The sequence below is a fragment of the Diceros bicornis genome, chromosome 31 (genome assembly GCF_020826845.1).
Source record: "Diceros bicornis minor isolate mBicDic1 chromosome 31, mDicBic1.mat.cur, whole genome shotgun sequence".
Classification (NCBI taxonomy): Eukaryota; Metazoa; Chordata; class Mammalia; order Perissodactyla; family Rhinocerotidae; genus Diceros; species Diceros bicornis.
In genome coordinates, this window is record NC_080770.1 from 37554548 (window position 1) to 37579012 (window position 24465).

The window sequence follows — 24465 nt, forward strand, 5'->3', positions numbered from 1 at the left end:
TTCAGTTATTAATTTCTTTACCACTGTTGTGGCATCTGCATGTCTGGTCGGATAGCATTCAGTCCATCTACTAAACATACAGACAATAACCAAACAGTGAGAGTAACCTAAAGCTGAGGGCACGTCCATAAAATCCATTTGGAGTGCTGCAAAAGGCAGCGTAGGCCTGGGAGGACTTCCTGGATCACACCGATTTCTCCCAGAAACTTGGTAAGATTTGCAAGTTGTGCACTGGGAGGTGATTTGGTCAGAAATTTTACGGATGCCAGGGCAAAACCAATTGTTTTTTAGTTCTTTAGCTATCCCCCGTTTGCACATATGTCCCATTTGGTGGGAGATAAGTGCAAGCCAAAAAGTCAAAAGAAAAGGAGCTACTGGAAGTCCATTTGGTCCAATGTATAATCCATCTGATAACTGTTTGGCACCCTTTTGTATCCAATTGTCTTTTTCAGATTGTGGGGCATTTGTCTGATAGTTAATAACATCAGTCAGGGATAAAGGCAGGTTTAAAAATTGGGTGGAAAACGGATAAGGGGGTCCATAGTGAGCTGCATGTTTAGCAGCTCTGTCAGCCCTGTCATTCCCTAAAGATATGACATCAGTCTCCTTAGTATGGGCTGAACAGTGAACAATGGCAATTTTTGAAGGAAAGTGAATAGCTTGTAATAAGGCTGTAATTAAGTGTCCATTAGCAATAGGAGTTCTTGCAGAGGTTAAGAATCTACGGGATTTCCAAATTGTGCCAACAACATGGCAGACTCCAAAAGCCTATTTGGAGTCTGTGTAAATAGTGGCAGTTTTTCTTTTGCTAATGTGCATGCCCTAGTAAGAGCTATGAGTTCAGCAGCTTGGGCTGATCTTATGGTGGGCCAAGAATAAGCTTCAAGAGTTTCATGTGGGGAAACTATGGCATAACCAGTTATTATGGTTCCCCGGGAATTTCGTTTACAGGAGCCGTCACAAAACAGAAGTAAGTCTGGATTGTCTAAAGGGATGTCTGAGAGATCCTCTCATGGCTTTGAGACCATTTCTATAGTTGCAAGGCAATCATGTGGAATGGAGTGGGGCTCTCCATCATCAGGAAGGGGCAGTAAAGTAGCTGGATTTAAAGTGTTGCAACGATGTAAGATGATGGAAGGGTTAGTTAAAAGAGCCTGTTCATAGGTGGTCTGTCACCGTGTAGAGACGTGTTGTGTCCTATGAACTTGCAAAATAGCTGACACAGAATGTGGGACATAGAGGTGAATGGGAGAGCCTAATGTAAGAGTACTGGCCTTATCAATCAGGGTGGCAGCTGCAGCCACCGCACGTAAGCATGGGGGCATGCCTGATGCCACAGGGTCTAGTTGGCATGAGAAATATGCTATAGGATGTATTTGAGAGGCAAAAGATTGCCCTAGAATGCCTATAGCAATTTCATTATTTTCATGACAGTATAGATGAAAAGGCTTGTCAAAATTAGGTAAGCCAAGAGCCAGAGGCATGGACAAAGCTATTTTTAAGGCCTCAAAGGAGTTTAATGCTTCTGAGGGCCAGGAAATAGGCTCTGGGGTGATATCTGGGAGAAGAGAATACAGAAATTTAGCAAGGGCTGCAAAATTAAGAATCCATTGGCAGCAGTAACCAGCAGCTCCTAGAAATTTACGTAGCTGTTTCTTTGTTTTGGGGAGACGGATGGATAAAATTGACTCAAGGCTTTTGGAGGTTAGCTTTTGAATGCCTTGAGATATCTCATGCCCTAAGTAGGTAACAGTCATTTGCACCCACTGAAGTTTAAACCTGGAGGCTTTATGGCCTCGTTCAGCTAGGGCTTTCAGGAGAATAAGAGAATCTGTAAGAGCCCCCTGCTTAGTTGGATTACAGAGTAAAAGGTCATCAACATATTGAACAAGAGTGGAGCTTTGAGTAAAGACTACAGAATCCAAGTCAGCTTTAAGGACCTGGGAAAGTATTGAGGGGGACTCACAATATCCCTGAGGTATTCGAGTCCATGTTAATTGTCTCCCTTTAAATGTAAATGTGAAAAGAAATTGTGAGTCAGGGTGTAATGGGATTGAAAAGAAAGCTGAGCAGAGGTCAACTACTGTAAAGCAGGCTGCATCAGCAGGTATTGAGGTCAGGATGACAGTTGGATTAGGGACCACAGGATGCCGAGGAATTACAAAAGAGTTTATGGCTCTGAGGTCTTGTACAAATCTATAGATTTGGTTCCCGTCTGAGTCAAATTTGCCTTCCTTTTTTACTGGCAAGATTGGAGTGTTACAGGGCAAGGAAGTAAAAGCTAGTACACCCTGTTGCAAAAGGAAGTCTATTACGGGTTGAATTCCTCGCTCGGCATCTCTGGAGAGCGGGTATTGGGCTACTGATGGAAACGGTTTATTTTTTTTCCAAGTAACATGCACGGGCTCAGCACTAAGCAACAATCGTACCTCATTTGCATGTGTAGCCCAAAGACTGGTTGGGACATTCTTTAAAGACTCATCTTCCTCAGAAGGATTTAAATCAGGACAAGTTTCCATCATGGAAAGTAGGAGACTTGGGGCTTGGTCAGAAGGCAAGGAGATAAAAACATCTTTTTCATTACAATTTATAGTGACATTGAATTTACATAACAAATCTCGGCCAAAAAGGTTTGCTGGTGAACAGTCAGAAACTAAAAAAGCATGATGAGTGTTAAGGGGGCCTAAATATATTGGAGTGGGCTTAGATATGGGCAGTGAAATAGGCTGTCCAGAGACTCTAACAGCTTGATAGAATCAGAGGTAACAGGTAGAGATAAATCTTTGAATGGATAGTAGAGAATGTCGCACCAGTGTCAATTAAGAAATCCAGTTTCCGATCCTCTATTTTAAGTTTAACTGTAGGCTCAGGAGTGCAACTAAGGATCAGCTGACCCTATCATTTGAGGGAGAAATGTCCCTCAGGTGGAGAAAAATGAGCCTTTTGGTGGTGCTGGGGTCAAGCGGGAACATTTTTTAAACTGCCGGGGGAAGAGAGAGAATCTCCCTCTGCCCTTTCCCTTAAGGTTCTTCTGGCTGGCCAAATAATCAACAAGACAGGTTAGCAGGAGAAAATAATACCAAGTTTAATCACATGTATACATGGGAGAAAGCAGGGACACTGCGTTTCTCAACACAATAGCAGAAATTCTCGTCTTAAATATCATTTTCAGCCAATGACAAAGGAGGATTTTGGGGGTAGGGGGAGTCAGTTACAGGAGATTACCACTAAAGTACAGTAAACAAGAGTAAGGTTTATTATGTAGCTCAAGGCCTCATCTTCTACATTGATAAGTCACTAGAAATGAGCTCATCCCCCTCTCTTCTCCAAACAGAGAGGGAGATACCTTTACACATGGAGATTTCCCTTATAAATATAAATGATTGTCTGGCAACTCTTCGCAGGGTCATCCAGAGAATGTGGCCAGAGAGACAGAACTTCTGATAAGAGGGGCTTGTTGGTGCCTTTCCTATTGTAACATTTACCCTACATTATCTTTACAGCCATCATGATAGATCTGTTCCAGGAAGGAGCCACCATGTCAAATTCTTTAGGCAGTTAGTGGGGGAGGTCAAATGTCCCTAGAAAAAACAACCAAGGTAAAGAGATAGATTTCAGGGTGGCCAAATCCCAATCTCCCACAAAACTTTCCCTTCTCTTAAGAGCGGCACATGCTCTTTTCCAATGCCCTGGTTTCTTGCAATACCTACAATTGTCGGAAGGCAAATAGGGAGCCCTCTGAGTGGGCTTTAGTTTACTTTCAGGGTTGAATTTTTGCTTTTCAAAAGATTCAATTTGCAAAGCAAGAAGAGTTGTCTTTAATTCTTTTTTTTTGTTTGTTTTCTTGCTGACAATTTTCAAAGAATTGTGTAGCAGCCACCATTATTACACTTAATGGTTGTCCTGCCCAAACAACTACACGGTTTTGAATTTGTTTCTTTATATCAGGAAGAAAATTTCCAACTAAAGCAGAAATTAGGAGATTCTTATGCTCTAAAGCTTACAGATTCAATGCAGTGTGTCTTTGGAAAGTCTGAATAAACCGTTCAACAAAAGCTTTATGTTGTTCCCCCTCGTTCTGAGTGCATAATTCAATTTTTGACCGATTAACTTTAGGAGGAAACGCCTCTAGAATCGCTCCTATTAAACCTTGAATATCAGCCCGTAGCTGTGCCACTTCCTGGTTATCTGCAGGAGGGTCTGGGAGAGGGTCTGGCCATCTATTTCCTCTATGAGGGGGGTTTTTGCTAGGGGGCCGTCTGGCCTGTCTGATAACTACAGTGTAGTCATGGGATGGAAGAACGCCCCTTAGCAGCCAGTCAAGGTCTCGGTGGGTGGGGCTATGAATAGCCACTAATCTTTCTAATTCTTCTCTAAATTTAGTAGGGTCTTCTGACAATGGAAGCAGGAGAGTTTTATAATTTAAAAGATCAGCTGCTGTCCAGGGGACATGAATTCTCTGCAGCGGAGGTCCAGGATACATCCTCAGTGGATACTGCATAGGAATGTCTGAAGCTGACAGAGCCTGATTACAAAGCCCTGGAAAGTAGGAGGAGTTGTAAGACACAGCAAAACGAACCTTCTTGCCCTTCCTGGGTGTTTCTACTAAATTTATTTCCTGGTTTTCAACATTTACACAAATAACCTGGATGCCCCTTGCTTGGAGGTCAGGCCTAAGCGCCCCCTGTAAGTCTTCAACAGTGAGAGAAGTTAAAACAGGCACCTGAAAGAACGTCGGAGAAGTTGGAGTTCTGGGACCTAAGGGAACTGGTTGAGGAGGTGGCTGAGGAGATAAGTCTTGATGGGGAGGATTTGGGCCAGGGGCCCAGAAATCCAAAAGATGTTCTGGGGAGTCAGGGACAGGGAGTTGGGGATATAGGGAGTGTAGGAGGAAGGAGACAGGGAATTTCCAGTAAATTTGACATTCAATCTTTGTTCTAACTCCGAATTTGTTCTTTTATTTTATTAAGACATTCCCTAAGGCTACCCGTTATACTTTTCTGGGTTTTCTTTTCAATTTGATTTTCCCATAAATACCAATAAGGCAGCTGCTTGGGATGAGTCAAATATCGATAGAAAGAAAAAGGACTGGGTTTTCCAAAGATGCAACAAGAATGATCAAGTCCCGATTCACACCTAGATATCCTGCTCCTGTTCTCCATGAATTGTAAAATTGAAGTTAATTATCTCGTTCATTTTGTCTAAATCTATTGGGTCACATTGGCACTGAGCCCCTAAACTGGTCCACAGCCTGCTTCAGCAGACACCAAACTCTCTCTCAAGTGCTTGCATTCGGGCGCTGAGTAGGTATTGTATTTAGATCTTTTCCAACAAAAGATCTTCACTGATTCACTCAAGTCCTTACGTATCTACTAGGCGCCAAATGGTCTTGAAATGTTGGGGGTCTGCAAGGAAGACAGATATGTCTAAACAGATAAATTACACGACAGAAATAATGTGAACGAAAGCGATATGAACAAACTGCCGTGGGACTCCAGGAAAAGAACCCCCATGGGTTGACCTACAACTAAGAGATACAGCTCTGTCCTGGGGCTCTGAGGAGAAAAACAACCACCATGGGGGGGGGGGTGGACAGGCTTTGTACCATCTAAGGAAAGGAAAAGGAAGGGAGAGAAGATAAAGATAACACAAGAGAAACGGAAAGGTTTTCTTCTTCTGAGTGTTTCTGCCACCCACTTTCGGAGCACACTGCTTGCTGATGTCCTTTCTGGCCAGTCTTCTCCTTCAGCCGGCTTCTAGAGACTTCAACAATTCGATTGTACCGAGCCGGGCTCCTCCGTGCAGACAATGCCAAGTCTGGAGGGAGCCAGGAGGGGAGCCAAAGATTCACAGGACTCTGCAGCCCTTTTGCAGCTCACTGGTGTGGAGGGGCACCGAGGCTTCACCTTGGCCTCTGTCTCCAAGTTCACCGAAAGGAGGATCGGTGCCTTCCTCGCTAGATGAGCGTGGAGAGAAACCTCGTTCACAGAAGGGATTATGGAAAAATTAATGTCAGAGCCATGAAAAAGGCAAAGGGGGTAGCACCATAAATCTGAAGTAACTGGACGTGTGAGTTAGTAACCAGTAGGACGAGGAGCTGAAGACAAAAAAAGAAAAAAGGCAAAAAACCAGTTCTCAATTTTCTAAGATGGAAAGGCAAGTCTTTCTATTCCAAAAGAAAAAAGTCATTGAACCCTCTCCTTTACAATAAAATTGAAAGGGGCCACATGTTGCAAAGAGGGTTTTAACCATGATGTCAGTACACGATCATGTGTAGCCATCAGTCGTTAAGGGCACTGCAGATAGTTCACACCTTAACAGTTATGTTACCAAAGTTTGCAGTTGAGATATATATATGTATACATATATTAGAAAAGAGTAGAGTGTGTGCCAATTGCTCACTATACTATTGACACTGTCACTCTTACAACTGAAAGCATGACTAGGAGAGAGAAGGTGGTGTGACCCTAGACTGCTAGAGTCACAGCAAGAAAAGTTAAGAAAGTGCCATCAGGTCATTCGGACAAAAGAATGCTATATGGCTGTTGGGTTTGTAAGAGATCCATTGGAGAAAAACAAGTCACTACATTAAATTATTTTCTACTTACCTGCATCACCCTCTCCAAGAACACATATTCTAAAATGAGACAAGTTATTACATTAAAAATGACCGGCTCTGGCATTTGGATATCTACATCAAATAATGAAGTAAAAACTGGGTTAAGAACATCCTGGTATCAATTCCAACTACCATCCTTTACCAAACTACAACTCTAATGATCGCTTATTCACTTGCAATCTAGTGCTCCTCCCATATACAACATCAACAACTTAAAACGTGTCATAACTTTTTTAAAATTTCCCTAAAATTTTAGAGGATAATGTAAATATAGCTCTTGGAAAAGTTGAGAACGATGGAGACACTAGGAAAGGAAAAGATGAAAATAGTACCCCAATCAATGATGTAAAACAAAAGGCTTGAACTACTGTTAAAAGAATTCTCTATGACATTGATCCATTCTACCATCTCTACACCTGGCTATTTCCTATCATTCGTTTGATACATAAACCAATAGAATAGTGTATTTCATGGGATCAGTTCTTTTAGTTGTGTGCTTTCCCTTTGACCACTACATATGCTTTTACGTGTTTGCTTTATTGTCAGGTGGTGTCACATCAGAACACCCTCATCTCGGCAGATCTCTGCGTTAAGGAACTCTACCTTGGCCCTTGATCAACAGTACTCTGTGTTATGGTCAACTCAGAGCCCTACATGGATCAGTGTTTCCTCCCTCCTCCCTCCCGTGCGTTGTTCATGTCAAGGAGTATAGTCCACCGAGTGAACAGTAAACAGTCTTTCCAAAGCATCAGATATTTAAGAGGAGGAGACGCAGGGTTGGGTGTGGGACCCCATTCCGTGCCTCAGTGCAGACAAGATAGAGGTCAAGACATCCCTCCAGAGACTGGGATCAAAACAGGAGGTTATGAGCACGAGGTTCCCTCTGCAGGCCTTGAAGCAGGGACCTGGAATCAAACTGCTGACACCGTGGATCATGGTTGGTTTGACAGGGAACTCAAGAGGAAGATAAGGACATGAAATAATGATAATTATAAGAACAGCAACGAAGACTTCTACTGAGCCAAAGACTGCACCCTGAATGTAAACTCTGTGCTTGAACATATCTTAACTCACATGACCCTGAAAACATCCTGCCATAGTCAGTGTTGTTCTTTTCACCATTTGCTAGATGAAGAGACCGGGTACAGAGGCTAGAAAACTCAGCCAGGTTACAAAGCGGATAAATGGCCGAGCCCAAGCTCAGTGCTCTTCTGTGATGCTCTTGGACTACAACTCCAAGTGAAGTCTCTAACGACTATCTCCGCTCGCACTGCCAACACCATCGTCCTCCGTGGAGTGGATGGAGGCAGGCGTGGGCAGGGCAGGGAGCCGGGTGTGGCAGGCCGCCAGATCTAAGGTCTGGCACACAGGTTGCCAGGTGGCTCCCTCCTCTGAGGGGGCCCAGCACACGCCCCAGGGGACTTGGCGGCAGGCCCCAGGGCCCTTTCCCCCGGATCTTGTCCACTTGAAAGGGGCCTGGCCCAGGTGGCCGGTTGGGCTGGTTGGCCAGCCTCCTTTGGACAAAGCAGGCGAGCCCAGCCAGCCTTCCAGTCGCCCCCGGCGTGGCACCAGCGCCCTCAGGCCGAGGGCCTCACGCGTGCCCTCCAACGCGGATTTCTCCTCAGAGCCGTGGCCTGGGCACTAGGAAGGCCAGGCCCTCCCGACTCCAGAGATGATGCTGGGACCCGTCGCCGGAAGGGCCTGCCCGTGTGGCAGCGGCTCCCCAAGCCGGCGGCCTGCTGGGGCCTCACTCACTGCTTGGCCATAAGCCTGTCTCGGCCCTTCGGATTCCACAGAGCCTTTCCTCCACCTGGCTGGAGTCGACAAGTGCGGGCGTGGGGTGAGGCCGTGGTTTTGCCTTTCCAGGAAGAAATGAGGCCCGGGCAAAAGCAGCTGGCCGAGGCAGAGCCTTGACCTGGCACCCCAGTCGGCCTTTGGCCACCAGGTCCAGACCACCGCTTCCAAAGAAGGGAAGCGGCCGGCCAGCTGATTGCAAGTGGGGGATGGGAGGGAGACAACAGCTGAAGCCAAGTCCAGCAGGGCGTTGGCGTTCCTTCTTCAGCTGGGACTGGCCTGGCCTGGCGGGCGGGCGGGGCCTTCACTGAGGACCCCCGAGGCCCGCCCTAGGCCCTGGCGGTGGCGGGTGGCGCATGCGCCCTTGGCCTCAGGGGTTGAACCCAAGCCCACAGGGCACTCAAAGCAGCCGGAGAAAGAAGGGGCCAGGGGAGAGGAAGGCAGGTAGGCGAGGCGGGCAGGGCTCGCCCACCTCTTCTCCTCAGGTCCCCGAGAGAGAAAGAGAGAGAGAGAGAGAGAGTGAGAGACAGACAGACAGACAGGCAGGGAAAGAGTGAGAGATCCCTGACCTCTGAGTATCTGCATCCACCACTGCTGCCAACTCACAGGCCATCCCACTTCCCCCCCTCCATCCCCATCCCCAGGCACGGCCCCCCGGGGCCAGCCACACCACAGAGAGGCCCCTTCATGGTCACCTCCGTGCTGTCCCTTCCGGGCCTGACCCCACTGCAGGGGAACCGGTTCAGACAATCCAATCGTCTACATGTCCCTCTCCATGACAATTATCTTCTCCAGTCTCACATGCCCAAATCGCACCCCCAACATCCTCCTTTGTCTGCAGCTGGAGATAGGAGGAGAATCTCTGCCATTGTGTTGAGAGACTCAGTTTCGCGGGTTTCTCCCCTGTACACGTGTTCTTAAGCTGGGTATTATTTTCTCCAGCGAACCTGTCTTGTGAAGGATTTGGCCAGCCATAAGAAGCTTCAGGGAAGAGGCGGAGGGGCTTCTCTCTCCGCCCCCGACAGCCCTGAGCTGGGTCAGTGCCTCAGACCTGGCCAGGGGCAGCCCATCCCCCGGCGCCCTCTCCCGGGGCATCCCAGGAAAGCTTCACAGCCAGCCCCACCCCACTCGCCACTGCCAGGACCATCGGCCTCCCTCGGGAGGACGGGGCAGGACAGGGAACCGGGTGTGGGAGGCCGCCAGATCTCAGCTCTGGCACACAGGCTGCCAGGCTGCCTGGTCCTCTGAGGGGGCCCAGCACACGCCCCAGGAAACTTGGCGGCAGGCCCCGGGGCTCTCTCCTCTGGAACTCGTCCACTTGAAAGGGGCCTGGCCCAGGTGGCTGGTTCGACCGGTTGGAAAGAAATCTTTTTCTTCTCTGAGAGACTGTTGCTTGTCATCTCCTGGACATGAGATGACAGACAATTGTTCCCATTTCCCTTTCTACTTGAAACCTGATGGATACATTGCCCACTGCCTTTAGAGACTGCAGGTCTTTCTGAAACTCTTTTCAGTGCGCTGGCTTACTTCAGCATCATTTCATTGTTCCATCCGAAATTCCGTTCAGTTGGATCTATTTTCCTTTCTAATCCTTTTGTATACCTAGATATTTAAAAGCTGCTCAAATCTGTAGTGGAGAAAAGTTGGGTTACAACTCTTTCAGACAGCATGTAAACCCACATTTTAGGGTTTCTACACAAAACGTCTCTGCCATGTTTCTAGCAGCTCTCCTTCCATATATTTTCCTCCAGGACTTCCTGTGACAAAATTGCCTTTCTAAAAGCCAGTCCTCCGTTCACTCTCTTGGCCAGTCACGTTTCCATAGAAAGAAAAAGGACTGGATTTTCCAAAGATGCAACAAGAATGATCAAGTCCCGATTCACACCTAGATATCCTGCTCCTGTTCTCCATGAATTGTAAAATTGAAGTTAATTATCTCGTTCATTTTGTCTAAATCTATTGGGTCACTTTGGCACTGAGCCCCTAAGCTGGTCCACAGCCTGCTTCAGCAGACACCAAACTCTCTCTCAAGTGCCTGCATTCGTGTGCTGAGTAGGTATTGTATTTATTTAGATCGTATTCAACAAAAGATCTTCATGGATTCACTCAAGTACTTAAGCATCTACTATGTGCCCAAAGGTCTTGAAATGTTGGGGGTCTGCAAGGAAGACAGATATGCCTAAACAGATAAATTACACTACTGAAATCATTTGAATGAAAGAGATGTGAATAAACTGCCGTGGGACTCCAGGCAAAGAACCCCCATGGGTTGACCTACAACTAAGAGATACAGCTCTGTCCTGGGGCTCTGAGGAGAAAAACAACCACCATGGGGGGTGGACAGGCTCTGTACCATCTAAGGAAAGGAAAAGGAAGGGAGAGAAGATAAAGAGAAAACAAGAGAAACGGAAAGGTTTTCTTCTTCTGAGTGTTTCTGCCACCCACTTTTGGAGCACACTGCTTGCTGATGTCCTTTCTGGCCAGTCTTATCCTTCAGCCGGCTTCAGGAGACTTCAACAATTCGATTGGAAGAAAACATGGCCCTGGATTAGGCAATGTGTTTGTAATTATGGCACCCAACACATAAGCAACCAAAGGGAAAACAGATCCATTCAACTTCATCAAATTAAAACTTGAGTGCTTTGAAAGACATGATCAAGAAAGTGAAAAGACGACTCACAGAAGGGGAGAATATTTTTACAGATCTTTACATATCTGATAAGGGTCTACTATTGAGAATATATAATACATTCTCCCCTCTCAACAATAAAATACAAATAGCACAATGAAAAATGGGCAATGCATTTGGATAGGCATTTCTCCATAAGAAATACATTCCTGCCTGGTGCTGTGCTGTCCCTTCCCGAGGCTGCGGTTCCTGTGCTGGCCATCAGGTGGCAGCCTCCTGTGTCAGTGGTGCCCACTGAGCTTTGTTGGAGCAATTGGAGAAAGGAGGAGTCATGCAGAAGTCATGCTGACCCTCCACCTGCCTCATGACCCACTTGCACTTCCTATTACTAGTGTTCCTCTTCACCGACTGAGTGGAGCAAAAGCAGGAAGGAGGGATCCAAGATGCCCCTATTTGTTCATTCGGCAGCTATGTGCCAAGCCCTCACCCTGGGCCGGGAGCCCTGGTGGTCCCAAAGGTGGTACTGAAATCTACCCAGTGGTCCCTGCCCACCAGGAGCTCAGTCTGGAGGCAGATGGACAAAAGCACAAAATCAGAGACACGTGAAAGAGAAGAGCATGAACTGGAATGAAAATAAAGAGTGTCCTGCAGGGAGGGCTGGGGTCTCACTGGGTAGGAGGGTCTGAAAGGCCTGACTGAGGTGACATTTGCTGTGACCAGAATGACAGGAGGACCCAGCGCTGCACTCATCTGTGATCAGCGTGCCAGGGAGAAGGCACTGCTGGTGTGGAGACACCCAGGCAGAAGTGAGTTTGGCCAGAGGAGGTTAGAGAGGTGGGCACTGTGGCTGCAGATAGCCTGGAGGGGAGAGGAGGGAGAAGGGCAGGCCAGACCCAGGAACTGGGAGATGGTGTGAGGTGTCTCCTCCTCTCTGAGAACACTGCTCCCCACCCTGCATCTTTAAACCGCAAATATTCTCTCTCTCTCCATCTCTGTGGACCAGGAATCCTGCACAACTGAGCTGGAGCCTCTGCTCATGACGACTTCCATGTTGGGGCTGTGGCCTCCACTGAGGCTGGAACAGGGTGAGATGTGCTGTCAAGCTTACTCTTGTGGGCTCGGTCAGGAGCAGCTTCACTGAGAGCCCGGCTCATTTCTGTCTGTTGGCCAGGGCACTCCCTTGGTTTTCTTCTGTGTGGGCCTCTGCATAGGGGAGCTCAGGACGTCCATGTATGTCCCCAGGTCCAGGGGTTAGACAGACTGAGAGAGGGGAACAAGGGAAGAGGGAAGAGGGAACACAAGAGAGCGAGTGAGAGAGAATGACAGCCTCGGTGATGGAATCTGAGAAGGGTCGTCCTGTCACTTGTGCTGGGTCTGTTGGTCAGAAGCCAGTGCCTAAGCAGTCAGTGGTCCACAGGGACGTGTAGAACAGGCAGGGAGGTCATCCCTGCAGGGGCACGCTGACCTTGACTCGAGTGTCCTGGTTGCGAAAGGCTCCCTTCCTACCTGGGCTGATCCTGCGTTGAGCTCAGATCCTCCTCCTTGGGAGTGTTGCTCATCGTGACCCGGGTGTGCTCTCCCGGGTTCCCTGGGCTCCTGTCTCCTCCAGGAGGGAGATGTACACTGAAGAGGCTGAGGCCAGAGCAAGCAGGGACCACTCCACCCTCCCAGTTCATTTGCTTCCTTCCCCAGGAGGGCCGACTCCTCAGGAGCCTCTCCTCACTGCTCACCATCTTCTCTGCTCTGAGAGCACCTCGTTTCAGCCTCTGAAGAAGACCTGGGGAGAAGCTTGCAGGTGGGAAGGCCTCTCTCCATGGGAGCCCCAGAGTGGACAGGGAACTTCGACAGGGCTGGGCATTGTCCCCTCAGTCAACTTGGACTTCCTGGGAGGCAGCAACACCTGGGGGCAGAGCCTAGGCTGGTGGAAGGTCTCTAAGCTTCCCCACAATGCCCATCTTCCTGGTCTCACCTGATTGGGCACAGGCCTGAACAAGCACACAACATTTCAGACCCCCTGGGGTCATGTGCAGCCCATCAAGGCCGCTGTGTCTGTCTCATTGTGTGGCTGTCCGTCTCACCTTCCTGGCTGATTCGCTGCTCTGTTCTAGATCCAACCTCAGGCGGCTGCAAAGTTGACCTTCCACGTCAGCTTGCCACTGAGATGGTTACTGTTTCCAGAAATGCTTAGGGGCCGGGCTTTGCGCAACCATGGCGACATCAAGTGGGCAACCTCTGACAATAAAGCCACCCCCCTTCAGGCTTGCGCCGCTCACAGGGCCGTCACACTGAGTGGGTGGGGACGGGACCTGCCCTGGGCAAAAACACCACGACTCTCACTGTTCTTCCCTCAGCTTCAAATGCTCCTCAGTTGGTTGTATGTCTTTGGTCTCTTCCCAGAAGTTGTTTTCTGACAGCGCGTCCAGTGTGATCATGGCTTTCCGGGAAGAGGATTGGCTGAATTCCTCACTCAACCATTTGGTGTGTCCTGCCGCCCCACCCCGATCACTTTCTAAAGGCTCATCCTTTCAGCAATCTGAGGACCCAAGATTGTGAGTCTGTGTCCCGGAGGGATTTTGAGAAGAGCTGGTGGGATGGCAGTATTGCAAAGCATAAAGTCTTGCTTCCAGAAAGCTCTCTGGGATCCTCATCATCTTGCTGTTTTGGAGTCAAAGCCCTGAGGTCTTTAAAAAGCCAGCAATGTTAGAACATGGGCAGGACAAACAAAAGTCTCTGGGCTCCAACACCAACTAAAATATTCTGAATTTCTAGTAAACTGAGACGAGTGGAAAGGAATTGGGAGTGTGGAGTGGAGGGGCGGTTTGGGCCAACTACGCATCTGGGAGGAGAAATGCCATGCAGAGCAGCCTTTCTGGGGGCATAAGTGTGGGACATGTGTGCAGACCCCCGCTGCAGACATTGCTGCTGCTGCCCTTCAGTTCCCTCAGCCCACTTGAGTCCCTGCAGTCCCTGGGAGCCAGTCCCCAGCAGGCCCACAGTGTCCCCCTGGAGCACCTGCATCCACTCTCTGCCTGAGGGCTCTCTCCTGCACCGGGAGCTTCATCTCCTGCAAGCCTGTGCCAGCCTGTAGCACAGAAGCCTTCATGACCCGGGGTAAACCCTCCACTCACGGGGACAGAGCCAGTCCGGGTGGGATCTCGTCTCCCAACAGGACTAGGATGGATGCTCACCTCAGTGCTCCCTCGTCAGGCCCCGCACTGGCTCTCCTCCGCCAGGCTCCCTTCCCCCATGGTCTCCCTCGGGCCTCCTCCATCACGTGAAAACAAACCACTTGCGATACAACCTTGTCTGCTTTGGGGGCCGAAACCCTGCCGAGGCTCCACGCTGGCTGTGACTTGGAGTAGGTCGTCCAGGCTTCTGGACTTGAGCTTCCTCACCTGTAAGATGGGGACAAAAGGCCTGCCTCCCGGAGTCTTCGGAGGAGACACAGCATGGGAAGATGCAAACCGCTGCAAAGAAGGATGCCAGGTGATCACCCAGTAAAACACCAACCTTGCCAAAGCAACAGGAGCTCGTGAGGCTGAGGGAGGAACGCGGGCAGCCTGTCCCAACAACGTGGAGATTCACTGACGAGTGTGGCCGTGCAGGGTAGGCCCCCGAGCAGTGGAAGAGCCATTAACAAGGAGGGTGAAAGGACAGAGGCTTCCAAGGAGAAAGATTTAAGTGTTAGAGGATCACAGAGGCCTTAGGAAAATCGTGAGGCCGTGGAACATGTTACTGAAATGCTATTATTGGCCGTAAAAATGTGTTACAAATACCCAGTCCACTCTGGATTACTTCTCTTTGGTTGTAGGAATGAGTGCACACTTGTGATTAGAACCCACATTTTGTTAAATATAGGATATCTTTATTTTTCTTAACTTTTAATTATTTTTTTTGTCGATGAAGTGCCAAGCATGGGTTTTCTCCGTTCTTCTCTTTGCATGGGTGGCCTCTACTTTCAGAAGTGGATTCATGGTGCTCATCACCACTACTATCCCGAGGGACAGCCCTCTTTCAGGTCATACAGTGGATGTGAGCTCCAGGTGGGCAGGGACCACGTCGGGTCATACTGGTGAAGTTACAGTGCTCGGCCCACGGCAGGGACCAGAGCTTATTGGGTGAATGAGAGAGTGAAACAATGAACGAATGCATGAATGAGTACATGAGTGCAGGAGTGAGTGAGTGAGGGAATGAGTGAAGGAATGACTGGGTGAATGAAGCAATAAGTGAATAAACCACAGCAGCTGGATCCATACAGGAGGAGGCTTTATCTGTGGCGGGCTCACAGGGTGTCACAGCACAAGGCCTAGACGGTGGCATGGAGCATGTCCAGCTCTCCTTCCAGCACTGAGCCTCCGTCACCTGCAACACAGTGTGGTCCTGGTTCTTCTTCAGCTCCACCTCAAACAATGCTGAATGTTCCCGGGAGCAGGGCAGCAGGAAGGGAACCTGAGGAGGGACTTCCCAGACCCTGCGCCCTGGAAGACCACTGTGACAGCCTGGCAGGGGGCTCTTAACACGCTCCAGGCACCAGGCTAGAGATACTCAAGCCATTCCGCAGGGAAGTCTCCCAACAGCCCATCAGGAGGCCAAGTCATTTCCTCATTGTACAGATGGGGAAACTGAGGCTGAGAGCCTCACCTGCATCACCAGCTAGAAAGAGGCTGAGCAGGCACTAGGACCCCTGTTTCTCTGACTTTGGATCATTCCAAACCACTGTCCTGCACTGCGGCCTCCTCGGGCCCAGGGGTCCTGGCCTCCCTGGGGCCTGCACCCTTCTGGCCTCCAGCCATCACTGAACTAAAGGGACAGGGTCACTCTGTCTGCCTGGGGCTGGGTATGGTGGCCGGGGAATGGCCAGCCGTGGGCCCTGTGGGCTCTCCCAGTACCAAGGACCAGCCTATCCCCCCACAGAGTGAGGTCTCTCTGGGCATCAGGACCAAAAGTTGTCAGAACTTTAGGGAAAAGAGGTCCCTCCCTCAGCATGGGGGAGCCCTTCTCAGGCAGGCCCCATGGGGTCTAAGAGGCACTGGGTTCAAATCCCGGCTCTGCCACTCTGCAGGGCACAGAGGGGGCAAGTCTCTTTGAGCCTCAGTTTTCTCATCAGTGAAATGAAGACAATAATTGCTCCTCCCCCAAGGAGTTGTGGGGAGGATTCAAGGAGATAGCTCAAGAGGAGAACAGAGGCCCCAGTAAGTGCTCATCACCGTGAGCTGTTCCTGCTGATGTCACCCCACTGAGAGCCCCTTGGGGCCCTTCGCCTCTGCCCACTCTGATCTCCCCCCAGGCATGCCCTACTCGCTCTGACTCCGCTGTTCCTCTGGAATGCCTTTCTCCACCCCATCTCGTCCCACGGCAGTCAGCCAGCCAGGTGGGGATCCAGGACGCAGCCCCATCTCTCCTCCCGTGATTCCTCTTCAGTAGAGCTAGTAGCTGTTGAGATCTGAGAAGGTGCAGGGCACTCCAGGTGCAGCCTCAGCGAACTTGTCTGACACCACCATGAAATGTCAGCTGCCACCCCACTTCACAGGTGAGGAAACCGAGGCTCCAATGGCAGTGCCTCTCCGAGGTCACCAGGGCTCTCTCGCTCATCCCCACTGAGCAGGGCCCCTCCATCGCAGAGGCTGAATGTGCTGGATATGTGGGCTGGGGCTGGCACAGTGCCTGAGGCAGCCATCACTCCTGGAAGACCCTGAGGTGTGCTTTGGGCACAATGACCTTCTCCAAAGCGTCCAGCCCCGTGCTCTGACCTTCTGGCACCTTCTATGACACCTCCACTGTGTCTTGTCAAAGTCACTTCTGCTCACACAAGCTCAAGTGGGTCCTGCTGTTGCAACTGAGAACTCCCCCTGGAGGGGGCATGTTCAAGGAGGTCCCTGTGACTCACTGCACTGCCCTAGATGTGCTTTCCCTACTGAGGATGGGGCTCTCTGCTTGGAGGGAGAGGGAGCAGGCAGGAGTGTCCAGACCCTCATCATCATCAGTCCTGGATGGCAGGCCAGGCTGCTCAGCTCAGGTGTGTTAGGGAGCAGGAGGGGCATGGGCAAGGCCAAAGCGAAGTCAGGTGTGGTAGGGGCGGGGCCAGGGGTGAGGGGAGTGGTAGGGACAGAAGCAACAGGAGCTGGGCCTTCCAGCTGGGCAGGTCACCCCAGGAACCTTCATCCCCTGCATCCTAGCTGCTCCTCCTTCTCCCTCCCTCCCTCAGGTCTCTGCTTCAGGGTCTCTGGACTCCCTGTTCCCAAATAAGATCACAGGGTAGAAGGAGACCTTGGGTGTCAGAGACTGTGACCAAACCTTAACATCATGTTTACATTATGAGCCAGAATCTCCACCTCTAGTGATCGGTCCTAAAGAAGTAGAGATTTATGGATGCAGGTGTCCCTTTCAGCACGCTGACGGGAGTGAAAAATCAGAAATGATCCGTGTTGCCCAGCAGAGGCTCTTAGGAAATTCTGAGGCCGACGCAGAGGAGGAAGAGGATTGACTGGCCAGGGTCCAGCCCTGGGGAAATCAGGTTCCAGAAGAGCACACTCCCTGAAGTCCTTCCCACACGATAGCCGCAAGTGCACACTCACACACATTTGCACATAGACATACCCATGTGCATACAGATGCACATAGCTGAATGGGCACATGCACACACGTGCACACACACGTGCATACAAAGACAAAAGACTGAAACTGTAAACACTGCCTATTAAGGGCACTCCTCAGTTTCCACTTAATTCTTAATTCCCTTAGAATTCATTCTTTTATTCTAATAAACGTTCATTGTCTTTGTAATAAAAACCTTTACAAAGAAAAACTAAATAATGTACGTCAGTCCAAAGATGAGTGATAAATGGATAACATTAACCATGTGATTTTAATCTTGTTAGAATTATAAGAGGAATAGAGGCATATTCTATCAAGTTGAAATATCACGCAGGCCCCTAAAGGAGAAGAGAAGCGAGTGGCAATTCCCATCCCCAGTGGTGAACCCCATGGAAGATTTGGTGCATATCTCTCTGGCTCTGTCTCTCTCTTTCTGTCTGTCTGTCTCTGTCTCTCTCTCACACACAGATTCATTTTCATAGATGCGTGTCTCCCGGCTGATATCACGTATACGTGGTCTTACAGATGGGACGGATGGATCCCATCGCCTCGCCATGGACAGTAGCATTCCTACCAATTGCTTGCTATTGCAACCAGTGCTGTGATGAATAGTCTGGAAAATACATCTTTGAAAAGTTGGGCAGGAATTTCTGTGGGATGAAGTCTTGGGATCAGCACCGCCAGCACAGGCGTGCCCCTGGGGACAACGATGGGTCCTGCAGGCTGGTCTCCAGAGAGGAGTGTCCATTCATACGTGTCACTAGGGGTCTACTGGGGCCTCTGCTTCCTCACATTGTCACCAGGGCTTGTCATCACCACACTGGAACCTTGCCCGTCTGATGGGGCCCAGTGCCCTCTCCACAGTGTCTCCATGTGCGCATCTCCTCCTCGGGGAGCTCGCGCATCTCTGACACGTGCTGCCTCTGTGTAGCGCCTCTCGTTGGTGTTGAATGTGTTTGCTCTTTATCTCCTTTTAAAACTCTGACTTTCGACCTTTTTGTAGACCACAAGGATGCGTAACCTTTCCCTGGCCTTGTGTTATGAGGAATACATTCCGGTTTATGGTTTGTCTTTCCAGCTTTCAACTCTTTTCTTGTTTTTGTTTCTGCCGCACGAAGAGCAACGCATTTCGTGTGTGGCTTCTGGCTCTGGTGTTCCACTTAGAACAACAGTCTGTACCCCAAGATTGTGCACATATGTAGCAAAAGGTCTTTCTTGGATACATGAAATCTAGACTCATCTGGGATTTTCCTATTAAATTAGAGAAATTCTATTTCAAATAAAAACAGAAAAGGAAAACCTATCAGGCCTTGTGAAAATGAGTGGGCAGATACAAATGTCCACCTACGGCATGATTTCACTTATAGGAAACATCCAGAACAGATTAAAAATAAAAAAAACCGTGACAGATAACAGATTAGGGGTTGCCAGGGCCTGAGGGAGAAATGAGGAGTGAGTGCTTTTAGAACAGGGTTTCCTTTTGGAGAAAGAAATATTCTGAACCCAGACAACGATGATGGATGCACAGCATTCTGAATGTACTTGATGCTCATGAGGTGTACAATTTAAAATGAAAAACAATAAATTGTTAAAAGATGAAAGTTAAATTTATTTTAAATATTCAAGATATAAACAATAAAAACAAAGCAATGAAAGGAACCAGGAAGGAAACAAATACAATAAACAGGGTAGGGAAGGATATTTGTGGTAAGGGAGCAGGTGGAACAGGTGGGACTGGAGGTGCTAATGAGGGAGGTTCCCGAGCCAGCTCTCCCAGGGCGCAGAGATTGGCCTCAGCTGCCTCCCTGTATCCTGCAGGCGCCTGTGCAGGGGATGGCTCTCCCTGCACGGAGGCTGTGGCCTCAGCTGCCTCCCAGTGTCCTGCAGGAGCCTGTGCAGGGGATGGCTCTCCCTGCACAGAGTCTGGGGCCTCAGCTGCATCAATGTTTCCTGCAGGTGCCTGTGCAGGGGACGGCTCTCCCTGCACGGAGGCTGGGCCCTCAGCTGCCTCCTGATCTGCTGGAGCCTGTGCAGGGGATGGTTCTCCCTGCACAGAGGCTGAGGCCTCAGCTGCCTCCTGGTGTCCTGCAGGGGCCTCTGCAGAGGATGGCTCTCCCTGCACGGAGTATGGGGCCTCAGCTGCCTCTCGTTCTCCTGCAGGAACCTGTGCAGGGCATGGCTCTCCATGCACAGAGGCTGTGCCCTCAGCTGCCTCCTCTTCTCCTGCAGGAGCCTGTTCAGGGGATGGCTCTCCCTGCACAAAGGCAGGGGCCTCAGCAGCCTCCCTGTCTCCTGCAGGAGCCTGTGCAGGGGATGGCTCTCCCTGCACAGAGCCTGGTGCCTCAGCTGCCTCCCTGTATCCTACAGGAGACTGTGCGGGGGATGGCTCTCCCTGCACAGAGGCTGAGGCCTCAGGTGACTCCTGGTGTCCTGCAGGAGCCTGTGCAGGGGATGGCGCTCCCTGCATGGACGCTGGGGCCTCAGCTGCCTCCTGGTCTGCTGCAGGACATGGTGGATATAATTTTTCTCCCGGGATTGAAGCTGGGTCATCTGGTGGCTCTGAAGGTTTTATCACTGTCACTGCAGACCCTCTCCCGGTAGCTGCTGATTCAGTCCTGTGGGACACCGGCGCTCGATCGGGGAGATGGATGGAATATCCCCTTCCACCAGTTCCACGCTGTCTCCTGTCTGGAGCTCTGCAAAGACAGTGACTGGCTCTGTCCCAGAGGCATCAGAGCCCTGCCCAGCTGTCCTTGCTGCTGCTTCTGCCCTCTGGACCTAATTCTCCCAGATCAGGCACACACCTGTGTCTGCACAGTATTCCACCCCTGAGGAAAGACCTACACCTCAGGGGCTTGGGATAAACCTCAGGCAGAAGGGTGCCATCCCCTCACTCCACATCCCACCCAGCCGGCCTTGACCTGGGCTTTGAATCTGACCGACACCCCCCAGGCTTCTAAAACCTCACCGACTGCTCCTGCTCACGGTGGTCTACCCACATGAACCCGCCCTTCCAGGTACACATGGGGAGGTGATGTAGGGCTGCCCAGATGGGACCATAGTGGTAGCCTGGTTTGGAATGGCCTTCCCTGGGCCTCCCGGTGTTACCTTTCCGTCCCTCCGGGTAAACGGCAAGAGCTGTCGGCCGTGAGAGGGGCACCAGCATCTGCATGGGTGTTTGGGGGCTTTCCTGGGGCTCCGGCCCCTGGTCATTGGGAAGAAGCAACTAAACATGTTGCTCCTTCTAGACAAGTGCTAGACAAGTGAGCTCGCTTGGGGGCTGTGTTTAGGATGTGTGTGCCTAGTTAGCAGGGTTTCCAAGTTCTGTTTGGCTCTGTGAGGTCACTCCCTGGGATCCCCTTACCTAAGCTTCCTCCTCACACAAGACCTTCCTAAGGGCCCCCCGGGTTGCTGACTGCTCACTCTCCATCTCCGTACCCTGTCCAGACACAGTCACACCAACACAGTCCACCCCACAGCCTCTGGGGAGGTCTGGACGCAACCGGGGCCCCAGCTTTGAGGACACAGAGTTGAATTCAGTCCCGCTCCTGCTTCTTGCCAGTGATGTCACCCTGGACAACCCTGCGTCTCTCACTGCCTCCCCTCTCAGGGTCTCTCCTCTGTTCATGTCCCTCTCTGTGTAGTGGGGGTCATTCTAGCATCTACTTCCTAAGGATGTCATCAGGTGTATAGACCTAGAGATCCCTTCAGAATCTGTGAATCCCGTGGGCTGCTCCCACACATAGCTCCTGCACAGACTTGGCAGTGCCAGGATTACAGAAAGGGCTGGCTGTAGCAGAGAATACAACGCAAAGAGGCTTGGGTCTGCTGGGCGTCTGGGAGAGGCACTTCCCCTCTTGCCTGTTTCCCAGTGTCCCTACGGAGGGTTGAAATGAAATGACGTTCAGACATCATCTCCTTCGGGCTCGCAACCCTCCAGGGCCTCCTATTATATTTAGACTCAGGTCCAAGTGCCTGAGTGGCTGTCATCTCAGCGTATGTGGTGGGCAGCCCCCACAAAGGCTCCCAGGGTTCCCACTTTCTAGGCACACATCCTATGTAATCCCCGCTCCTCAATGAGAATGGACTTTGCGGCTGGCTTCTAACCAATAGAATAGGGCCGAGTGATGGGTGGTCACTTCCACGGTCGGCTTAATGAAAAGTCTGTGACTTCTGCCTGGTTCTGTCTTTCCTGTGTTCATTCTATCTCTCTGTCTCTGTCTCTCTCTCTGTCTCTGTCTCCCTGTCTCTGTGTCTCTGGCTGTCTCTATCTCTCTTGCTCTCTCCCTGTCTCTCTGTCTTTCTCTTTGTCTCTCCTCTCTGTCTCCCTGTCTCTGTCTGAGTCTCCTCTCTTTGTCTCTCCTACCCATCTTTCTATCTCTGTGTGTCTCTGTCTCTCTTTCTCTCTCTCTTTCTGTCTCTCTGATCCACTATTCAGGAGAAGCCAGATCAGATATTATGAGCTTTCTTCCCTATGGCACCCCCTAATGCAAAGAACTGGCAGAGGGTCCAGGGCCACAGACAGAAAAGGCCTGAAACCCCCCATCCAAACTGAATCCTACCACTGCCCCGATACTGGTGAATGATCTCCGAGATGGCTCCTGCCTCTATCGAGCTTCAGTTGAGAACACAGCCCCAGCCTCCTGCTAGACCTTGATGGGGAGCCTCCCAGCTGACCTGAGCCTGGACCCTGGTACAGACACTGTCAGATGCTCAATGATAGGTCTCGTAAGTGCTAAGTGAGGCTAATGCTGTCACCCAGCGTAGACAGCTAGTACCTCCTTCCAAGCCTGGGTCTGGCCCTACCATCCTCTCTCCCTCACTTCTCTCCTCCTCAGCTCACTCTAGCCACACTGGCTCTTTTCTCACCTCCTCTCTTGTCAAATTCTCTTCTGCCTCCAAGTCTCTGTGCCTTTGAGCTTCCCCCCAGCACGCTGTTTGCAGACAGATGCAGGGCTGGTTCCTCTTGTCCTTCTGCTCAGGGCACAATTGTTCCCAGGGGGGCCCTTTACACCCACCTAGGGGCTCCAGGCCCTCCCTCCTCCAGCACCCTGCTTCATTGCCCTGTATCACCTGCTCTTTTTTTCGCATGGATTTGTTCATGATTTTGTCCCTTCTACCTCCAGGCTGTGAGCTCCTGGAGGACAGGGACCATGTGGGTGCTTTCAGCACTGCCCTCAGGACAAACACGGGCCGTGCTCAGGGTGAGTGCTGGGGCCACAGTAGCTGACAGAATCATGAGAGGATCTCAGAGTCCCCTCCCGCCTCTGATCAGCTCCCATTGTGAACGTGGATGCCAGTAATGAAAGGTGCCTGTTGCTTTAGTCAGGGGAACACCCAGAACGAGCCCTGGGCGTCCCTTCCCTGCTCCACTTGCTCCATTGAGCACGAATGGACACAGGACACCACTGGTGGTCAGCCCTAGCCTTGCAGCCCTAAGCAGGAAAGCAGAAAGCAAAACACACACCTTTCTTTGTTTGGGGTCCTCAAGGTAGTTGTTCCACCAGGGCCGAGGGTGCAAAGGAGCAGGACCTGTGGGCTCCAGGAGGGACGTGAGGGACCTCAGAAGCCTCTCTTGCTCCCTGCTTTCCTTACACTGGCCCTGGCGTGTCCCGTTGACTCACAAGGCCTCCTCACCCCAGCCAGGCCAATGACTCCACCTCACTTCCAAAGGAGGACCCCGAGGCTCCGACACGGATGGCCTTGTCCCTGGTCCCCAGACAAGTCGACCAGTGCTCTGCCATGTTCTGCACTGCCTTACTGTTATTAGGGAGCCCCCTGGGTGCTGAGTGATTGCACCCCATTTTACAGATGACCAGTGGTCCCAGCATTCAAGGTCACTCTGCTCTAAGTGACCAAGTTCAGACGTGAACAGGGGACTAGATATCCTTGCTTTTCACCAGCTTTGAGCCCAGCATTGACCATCGAGGCCTTGTCGTGTGTTGGGGCTCCCCCAGCCAGGCGACCTCCTGAGTCCAAGCACTTTGGGCACCTTCTTCTCCCTGCTTGAATCCCAACACACCCTCTTGAGGTCAGAGTCACTGACCCCAATTTTCATGGAGGAAACTGAGTCTCCGAGAAGACACCGCATTACCTTGTCTGTCACAGGGCTGTGAGGTGACCCAGCTATGGGTTTGACCCCAGGTCAATCTGACCCTACAGGCTCTGCTAGCACAGGAGCCTGAGGAGGTGGCCTGTGAGCCCAGCACAGAGGTGAGTCCATCCTGGATGGGGGCTCGGGGGAGGGGCACTGCAGGCTAGGAGCTCTGAAGGGGGCAGGGGCTTGGCAGGGTCCTTGGGGAGGAAGGCTCTAGGGAGGGTGGGGTGCGGTGAGGGGTACACTCTGGGCACGGTGTCTGGACCAGATCACACAGGGCCGTGACTCAGGCAAGGAGTCGGGCCTCACTACAGGTTGGTTGGACGTGAACGAGCAGTCTCATCAGAGCCTCTGGCAGTTAGATCCTAGATTTGGAGGGAGCTTGGTGTGGGCACCTTATCCACGTCCACCCAAGCCCTGTGGCTGAACAGCACTAGGGACTGAGGAGAAGGTGCCCTTGGCAATATCGAGTCCCTCCTCTTCATGTGAGGCTGGGTTGAGCTGGCTCCATGCCTGACCTCACCCCCTTGGTGACGGTGGGCTTCTTCAGGTCAAAGTCATACTAGGCTTCGGGTTCATTGCATTGAACACATTGGCATCCTCAGGGGTATTCAGCATGGGGGGGTGGGGCCAAAGGAGGGTTGGCTGTGCTCAGGACAGCCATACCAGGGACAGGGAAATGCACAGAGACAGGAAGCAGATCAGTGCTTGTCAGGGTGTGGGGAAGTGGAT